This window comes from Siphateles boraxobius, unplaced genomic scaffold, assembly GCF_051911475.1.
Source record: "Siphateles boraxobius isolate OS27281-9 unplaced genomic scaffold, OSU_SipBor_1 8, whole genome shotgun sequence".
NCBI classification, from domain to species: domain Eukaryota; kingdom Metazoa; phylum Chordata; class Actinopteri; order Cypriniformes; family Leuciscidae; genus Siphateles; species Siphateles boraxobius.
Genome location: NW_027509208.1, coordinates 29,207,696 through 29,216,152, shown reverse-complemented (window position 1 = coordinate 29,216,152; position 8,457 = coordinate 29,207,696). Strand labels below are relative to the sequence as shown.

At 40.0% G+C, this 8,457-nt stretch overlaps 2 non-coding genes across 2 annotated transcripts; both read left to right on the top strand.

Moving 5' to 3' along the window:
- Positions 1–995: 995 nt before the first annotated feature.
- Positions 996–1,209, top strand: LOC143729971 (small nucleolar RNA U3). The gene has a single exon (XR_013200216.1). It is a non-coding gene; the product is annotated as a small nucleolar RNA U3 (small nucleolar RNA).
- A 985-nt stretch (positions 1,210–2,194) lies between these two features.
- Positions 2,195–2,406, top strand: LOC143730006 (small nucleolar RNA U3). The gene has a single exon (XR_013200248.1). It is a non-coding gene; the product is annotated as a small nucleolar RNA U3 (small nucleolar RNA).
- The last annotated feature ends 6,051 nt before the right edge of the window (positions 2,407–8,457 follow it).

Here is an 8,457-nt window from a genome sequence, read left to right as displayed (position 1 = left end):
CACCTACTCACACTCCAAACTTGGAACCACCCACAGCTGTAGGCAATGATGGTCTAATGGAGGTCACCATAAATTTGAGAACTCTGCTACACTCAAGGTTAGATGGTTTGAAGGACAGTATCCTTCAGTATGAGGTGCTGAAGCACACGTTGGCCAAGAGAGAAACCAGCTGAAGAGTAAGAAGACAGAGTCAGACTTGCAAAATCTTCTTTAATGATGTTGCCTTTCTTCAGTTCTGTCTTCCCCTTTTAAGGTGGCCTAGCGTTGTAACAGATGTGTGGAACAAAGCCCGGTTTGTTGATACCTTAGCCCGGAAGGAACCTAAGTGCCAGTTTAAATTCCTAGGTTCTTGGCTAAATAGAAGATCATTTCTGTTAACCCGGCTCGCGTCTCTCTTGTGGTTGTGTTTTGTGGCAGCTTAAACCTCTCCTCCTCTTGGGGCCCGAGTCAAATTATCCTTTGTATAAAGCAAACGTTGTCTCATCCAAGATACCATACCACATCACTGCAAAAACTTGAAATGTTTCCAGCGATGTGGTATTGCATCTCGGATAAGACAGCAGATATGAAAATCAGGTGTTATTGAAAAAACGGGCCTGACACAGGTTCATTTCACATTTCGATGTCAGTCATAGCATGTTTTCTAAGTGCTCAAATGACGTCAGGTTTCTGAAATGTCTACATAAAGAATTGTTAATGTGTGTGTGTGACTTCTATTAAAAGATTTTCTAAATTTGGCTTCAACGAATGAATTACAAAGCATGAAACGGGTAGCTATGCTGCAAAAAAATAAGAAATTATGGATTGTTGTTTGTAGTCCACATATCTTAACAGTAGGCTTCAAAGAGATGGTGGAAGTCCCTTCTGCTTTTGGCCTCGATGTGTCCGCTAAAATGTCACGTAAACTTTAGAGCCTACAAAATTCAACTACGCAAAACCATTTTAGAGGAGAAGCGCAGCAGAATGGAATGCCGATTGAGTTTCTATAAACTGTTAAGACTATTTTTTCAGGGATAATTTCTATAGTTCTTTGCTTGGAAATGTGTTTCAAAAGTGCTTGTCTCCCAACCCACGATGAAGAGTCATGATGCTCGTTTCTGAGCATGAATTGGGCACAGAGCAGTGACTTTGGTTGTGAGCTCTGTGTCGTTGATGAGTGCTCTGTATTACTTTTTGCAATATTGAAGAAAGGAGTATGTTTTGAGTGGTGTTTGGTATTTAAGTTTCATTTTGGAATTGTTTTGTTTTTGCATCTGTAGGTCCTATGCAGTAAACTTTGTTGAAATGCAGAACTGTCTGTTGTCTAAGACAGCAGTTGTAAATAGTGGGTTTTAGAGTAAAGAGAGCTATGGATATGTCCCCAGTTCGAGGTCAGCCATCGCAAGTTTTCTAAGAATGCAATCAACGTCAAGTTTCTGAAATGCCTAAGTTAGCAATTGTTGGTAGGTTTTTGACTTTTTCGTTGGACGTCAGCTCTGTGTCGTTGATGAAGTTTCTGTGTTGCTGTTGTCGATGTTGAAGAAAGGGGTATGATCTGAGCGTTGTTTGACATTTGTGCCTTTTGAGAAAGTGGATTGTTTTAGAAGATTTTCTGGAACGCTTTGTGGCAGTCAAATATTGGAAAGAGGAGCCCAGGACCAATGGAGAAGCTCTAGGCTAGGAAAAGACATCAATCATGAACATTTCCACCTACTCACACTCCAAACTTGGAACCACCCACAGCTGTAGGCAATGATGGCCTAATGGAGGTCACCATAAAATTGAGAACTCTGCTACACTCAAGGTTAGATGGTTCGAAGGACAGAATTCTTCAGTATGAGGTGCTGAAGCACACGTTGGCCAAGGGAGAAACCAGCTGAAGAGTAAGAAGAGTTAAATGTCTACATAAAGAATTGTTAATGTGTGTGTGACTTCTATTAAAGGTTTTCTAAATTTGGCTTCAACGAATGAACTACAAAGCATGAAACGGGTAGCTATGCTGCAAAAAAGTAAGACATTATGGATTGTTGTTTGTATTTCACATATCTTAACAGTAGGCTTCAGAGAGATTGTGGAAGTCCTTTCTGCTTTTGGCCTCGAAGTGTCTGCTAAAATGTCACGTAAACTTTAGCACCTACAAAATTCAACTACGCAAAACCATTTTAGAGGAGAAGCGCAGCAGAATGGAATGCCAATTGAGTTTCTATAAACTGTTAAGAGTATATTTTCAGGGATCATTTCTGTAGTTCCTTGTTTGGAAATGTGTTCCGAAAGTGCTTGTCTCTCAACCTGTGGAGAAGAGTCATGATGCTCGTTTCTGAGCATGAATTGAGCGCAGAGCAGTGGCTTTGGTTATGAGCTCTGTCGTTGATGAGTGTTCTGCATTGCTTTTTGCAATATTGAAGAAAGGAGTATGTTCTGAGTGGTGTTTGATATTTAAGTCTCATTTTGGAATTGTTTTGTTTTTGCATCTGTAGGTCCTATGCAGCAAACTTTGTTGAAATGCAGAACTGTGTGTTGTCTAAGACAGCAGTTGCAAAAAGTGGGTTTTAGAGTAAAGAGAGCTTTGGATATGTCCCCAGTTCGAGGTCAGCCATCGCAAGTTTTTTAAGAATGCAATCAACGTCAAGTTTCTGAAATGCCTAAGTTAGCAATTGTTGGTAGGTTTTTGACTTTTTTGTTGGACGTCAGCTCTGTGTCGTTGATGAAGTTTCTGTGTTGCTGTTTTTCGATGTTGAAGAAAGGGGTATGATCTGAGCGTTGTTTGACATTTGTGCCTTTTGAGAAAGTGGATTGTTTTAGAAGCTTTTCTGGAACGCTTTGTGACAGTTCAATATTGGAAAGAGGAGCCCAGGACCAATGGAAAAGCTCACGGCTGGGAGAAGACATGAATCATGAACATTTCAACCTACTCACACTCCAAACTTGGAACCACCCACAGCTGTAGGCAATGATGGCCTAATGGAGGTCACCATAAAATTGAGAACTCTGCTACACTCAAGGTTAGATGGTTTGAAGGACAGAATCCTTCAGTATGAGGTGCTGAAGCACATGTTGGCCAAGAGAGAAACCAGCTGAAGAGTAAGAAGACAGAGTTAGACTTGCAAAATCTTCTTTAATGATGTTGCCCTTCTTCAGTTCTATTTTGCCTTTTTAAGGTGGCCTAGCGTTGTAACAGATGTGTGGAACAAAGCCCGGTTTGTTGATACAACAGCCCGGGAGGAACCTAAGTACCAGTTTAAATTCCTAAGTTCTTGGCTAAATAAAAGATAATTTCTGTTAACCCGGCTCCCGTCTCTCTTGTGGTTGTGTTTTGTGGCAGCTTTAACCTCTCCTCGTCTTGGGGCCCGTGTCACAGCATCCTTTGTATAAAGAAAACATTGTCTCATCCAAGATACAATACCACATCACTGCAGAAAACTTGAAATGTTTCCAGCGATGTGGTGTTGCATCTCGGATAAGACAGCAGATATGAAAATCAGGTGTTATTGAAAAAACGGGCCTGACACGGGTTCATTTCACATTTCGATGTCAGTCATAGCATGTTTTCTAAGTGCTCAAATGACGTCAGGTTTCTGAAATGTCTAGATAAATAATTGTTAATGTTTGTGTTACTGAAATGGACTTTTTCTTTTTCTGCGCATGCGCGTGCGGTCTGTGTTTGTGTTTGGAGCTCCGTTGAATTGATTCATTAATCTCTGATTTTCTTCTTTACCACTCATTTATAAACAAGCACTTTCTATTTTTATATCATGTGAACTTATCCTCGACACTATTCCTTATAAAAAACAATCGGATTGCTTTGATATCGCTACTTAGATCCAACTTTCCGAATCTCGGCTACTAGCCTTTAGCCCGCTAGCATTTCACGCGTGGCCTTGCGCCTATCGACCCTCTCATTTTACACCCGTTTCACTGAAAGGATACGGGTTATATCCATCATTTCAGTCCTAAATTAGTAGTGATATTGGTACTATCACTACTAATTTACTGTTCATCTGTTATAATGGCGAACATATCGGATGTGTGTCTAACGTTACCTCTGAGTGCAGGTGAGGACACATTCGAGCTGTTTTCGGTACGATTGGAGCTGGAGCCGGTGGAGAAGCAGATTCGTGTTCTGCTGGTGAAACATCACGCGCCGATGCTCACAAGTCAGTGGTTAGTAACTTTTGGACTCCGACTTCGTCTACTCCGTGCGTTTCTCTGCCCAGGAGGACGCGATCATCTCTGCCTTCACTCACTCCGGCACCGAGGCAACACCATGGACCCTGGGTGATCCCACAGCGGAAGACACCAGCCAGGACCAGACCAAGGACCTCCCCGCCCCTCCCGGTCTTCGAGATCTCCACCCGGAACCGCTTCTCCCCTCTTCGCGAGTCGGAACGTGACGCCGCCGTGATCATTGGCACTTCCATGGTAAGTCATGTCCGTGCTACCTCAGGTAAGCGTAAGGTGTGCACTTACTGCTTTCCTGGTGCTCTTTCTTGATGTCGCTGCACAGATTCCCGAGATCCTGAACGGTGACGAGCGCGTCGGTGCTGTGGTGCTACACGCGGGAACGAACGACATCAGGCTGCGGCAGACAGGAGGTTCTGAAGAAGGACTACAGAAGCCTGATCGAGACGGTTCGCAGCACATCGCCTGAAGCAACGATCATCGTGTCTGGACCGCTTCCCACGTACCGACTAGGACAAGAAAGGTTCAGTAGATTATTTGCTCTAAATGAATGGTTAATGTCATGGTGTGATGAACAGAAACTGCTCTTTGTAAATAATTGGAATCTTTTCTGGGAGCGACCTAGGCTCTACCGTGCTGATGGCCTGCACCCCAGCAGAATCGGAGCGGCTGTTCTGTCGGACAACATCTCCAAGACGTTACACACCATATGACTAGTAAGTCAAAGTCCAAATCACAGTCTTTGCTGTCCCAACTTAATTGATATAAGTAGTGTTGAACATTATATAGAAACTGTGTCTATTCCTTGCTTAGTGAGGCCAAACAATAAATCTAGTGTAGGATCTAGCAAAAATCTTATTGTAATTAAACCAGAAAATCTAAATATCAGTGAACAAAAACAATTTCTAAAGCTAGGTCTTCTAAACATTAGATCGCTCACACCTAAGGCGGTCATTGTAAATGAAATGGTCACAGATAATAGTTTCGATGTACTTTGCCTTACTGAAACCTGGCTTAAACCAAATGATTATTTCGGTCTAAATGAGTCTACTCCACCAGGATACTGTTACAAGCATGAGCCCCGTCTGATCGGTCGTGGCGGCGGTGTTGCAACAATCTATAGAGATATTCTTAATCTTACTCAGAAAACAGGTCACAGGTTTAATTCATTTGAAGTACTTGTGCTAAATGTTACGCTCTTAGATGTAAGAAACAAATCCATATTATCTCTAGCCTTGGCTACCCTATATAGACCTCCAGGGCCCTATGCTGACTTCCTAAAAGAGTTTGCATACTTTCTCTCAGATCTATTGGTCAATGTCGATAAAGCAATAATTGTTGGAGACTTTAACATACACGTAGATAATACAAATGATGCGTTAGGGGCTGCTTTACAGATTTATTAAACTCCTTTGGGGTCACGCAAAACGTCAGTGGTCCCACTCATCATCTGAATCATACACTAGATTTAATTATATCATATGGAACCAATCCAACTGATATAAATATTATACCGCAAAGTGACGATCTCACTGATCATTACATGGTATCTTGCGTAATACGTACTGCTGAAATTTGTAATGTTGCGCCACGTTATCGACCAGGCAGAACAATCCTTCCAACCACTATAGATAGATTCTCAAATAGCTTACCTGATCTATCTCAGCTGCTCAGTGCACCCAAACAAACAGATGAACTAGAGGAAATGACTAGCAGTTTGAGCACCATGTTCTCTAGTACACTAGATATTGTTGCACCAATTAGATTAAAAAAGGTTAGAGAGAAAACTAAAGCACCATGGTACAACAATGCTACGCATGCAATCAAGAGAGAAACTCGTAACTTAGAGCGTAAATGGAAACAAACTAATTTAGAGGTCTTTAGAATCGCGTGGAAAGACAGTATGTCACGTTATAAAAAGGCTCTAAAAGCAGCCAGGGCTGAGCATCTCCGCAAACTAATAGAAAATAACCAAAATAATCCAAGGTTTTTATTCAACACCGTGGCTAGACTAACAAATAAACAAACATCACCAGAGCAAAATATTCCGTTACAATATAGTAGTAATGATTTTATGAATTACTTCAATGAGAAAATAGAAAGCATCCGAAACACAATTGTAAATATACAATCCTCTATGATGTCTTATGATTCAGCCTCAAATATGGCCCCTCTAGAACAACTACACCGCTTTACAAATATAGGACAGGAAGAGCTTAATAAACTTATCATTGCATCTAAACCAACAACATGTTTATTAGATCCAATACCCACTAAACTACTGAAAGAAGTGTTACCTGTAGTGGAAGAGCCTCTTCTTAATATTATTAACTCATCTTTATTTTTAGGTCATGTTCCAAAAATATTCAAGCTGGCGGTAATAAAACCTCTCATTAAGAAACCGCAATTAGATCCAAATAACTTAGCAAATTACAGACCCATCTCAAATCATCAATTTATGTCTAAAATACTAGAAAAAGTTGTGTCCGCTCAATTGTGTTCTTTCTTGCAAGAAAATGATATCTATGAAAAATTCCAGTCGGGATTCAGACCGCATCATAGCACAGAAACTGCGCTAGTTAAAATTACAAATGATTTACTTTAGCTTCTGACCAAGGCTGTATCTCAATACTAGTTCTACTCGATCTTAGCGCTGCGTTCGACACTATAGATCATAAAATACTCTTGGGTCGACTACAAAACTACACTGGTGTTCAGGGACAGGCATTAAGCTGGTTTAGATCGTACTTATCAGACCGTTACCATTTTGTCTGTTTAAATGGGGAAAAATCAAAGATAACGTCAGTAGACTATGGAGTGCCGCAAGGATCGGTGTTAGGCCCTCTGCTATTCTCAATATACATGCTGCCACTTGGTAATATTATAAGAAAACATGGAATTAATTTCCGCTGTTATGCTGATGACACTCAATTATATATCTCATCACGACCAGATGAAAACACTAACTTATCTAAATTGACAGAGTGTCTAAATGATATAAAATGCTGGATGACGTGTAATGTCCTGCTATTAAATTTAGATAAAACGGAGGTACTACTTATTGGTCCAAAAAACTACCCACAAAATCCCTTACAATACAACTTTAATTTAGAAGGATGTCCTGTTACTTTATCCACTACAGTAAAAGACCTGGGTGTTATACTAGAGCGGAACTTGACTTTCTAAAATCATATTTCATATATTACAAGAACAGCCTTTGTCCACCTTAGAAACATTGCTAAGCTACGTAACATGCTATCTGTTTCTGATGCAGAAAAGTTAGTTCATGCATTCATGACCTCGAGACTAGATTACTGTAATGCTTTATTAGCTGGTTGTCCTGCATCCTCAATAAACACGCTACAGTTATGCAAAATGCAGCCGCTAGAGTTCTTACTAGATGAAGAAAATATGATCATATAACACCTATTTTATCATCTCTACACTGGTTACCTATTAAGTTACGTATCAATTACAAAGTATTCCTACTGACCCATAAAGCCCTAAATGGTTTAGCTCCTGTGTATTTAACAGACCTTATATCGCCATACAATCCATCGCGCTCTTTAAGATCACTAAATTCGAGGCTTCTGGTCATTCCTAGGATATCTAAGTCCACTAAAGGAGGGAGGGCGTTCTCACATTTAGCTCCTAAACTCTGGAATAGCCTTCCTGATATTGTTCGAGACTCAGACTCGCTGTCCCAGTTTAAAACTAGATTAAAGACGCATCTCTTTAACCAAGCATTCACTTAATGCTTAACCTTTAATACTACTGCTGAATCAGTTCGAATGTCCAGCAAAATGAGTCACAGTGACCAAGAACTCAAAATTGAGATATTGCTATCTTTGGAAAGATGAGAACATAAGCTTTAAAAAAATGTAAGATAGGTCAAAGTCCTATCTTAAATGGTTATGAAGTTACATTCATTTGAATTATGGCGTGGCAGCACCTTTTTCCAACTGAAAACCCGAGATAATCGCATTTAAAGTTTTCCGTCCGTTTTTTGATGACCTCTTCAGTAATCCTTGGCATCCAGAGCTGCATCCAGTCTTTTTACAACATGATTTTACTAAAGGCATTTAGATACTTAAAAAAAACTATTAAATCAGACTGAAACATCAATTATTTAAAAATATTTATTACATACTATTCAATATTTATCAAATAATTCAATAATAATTTAAGGCGCTTTTTACAGAGATTCAATTCATTTAAATTCAATACAATTCAATTCAGCTGATTTGACAGACTCATGTCCAAAACCACAAAAGACAGAACAGATATATATATTAAAAA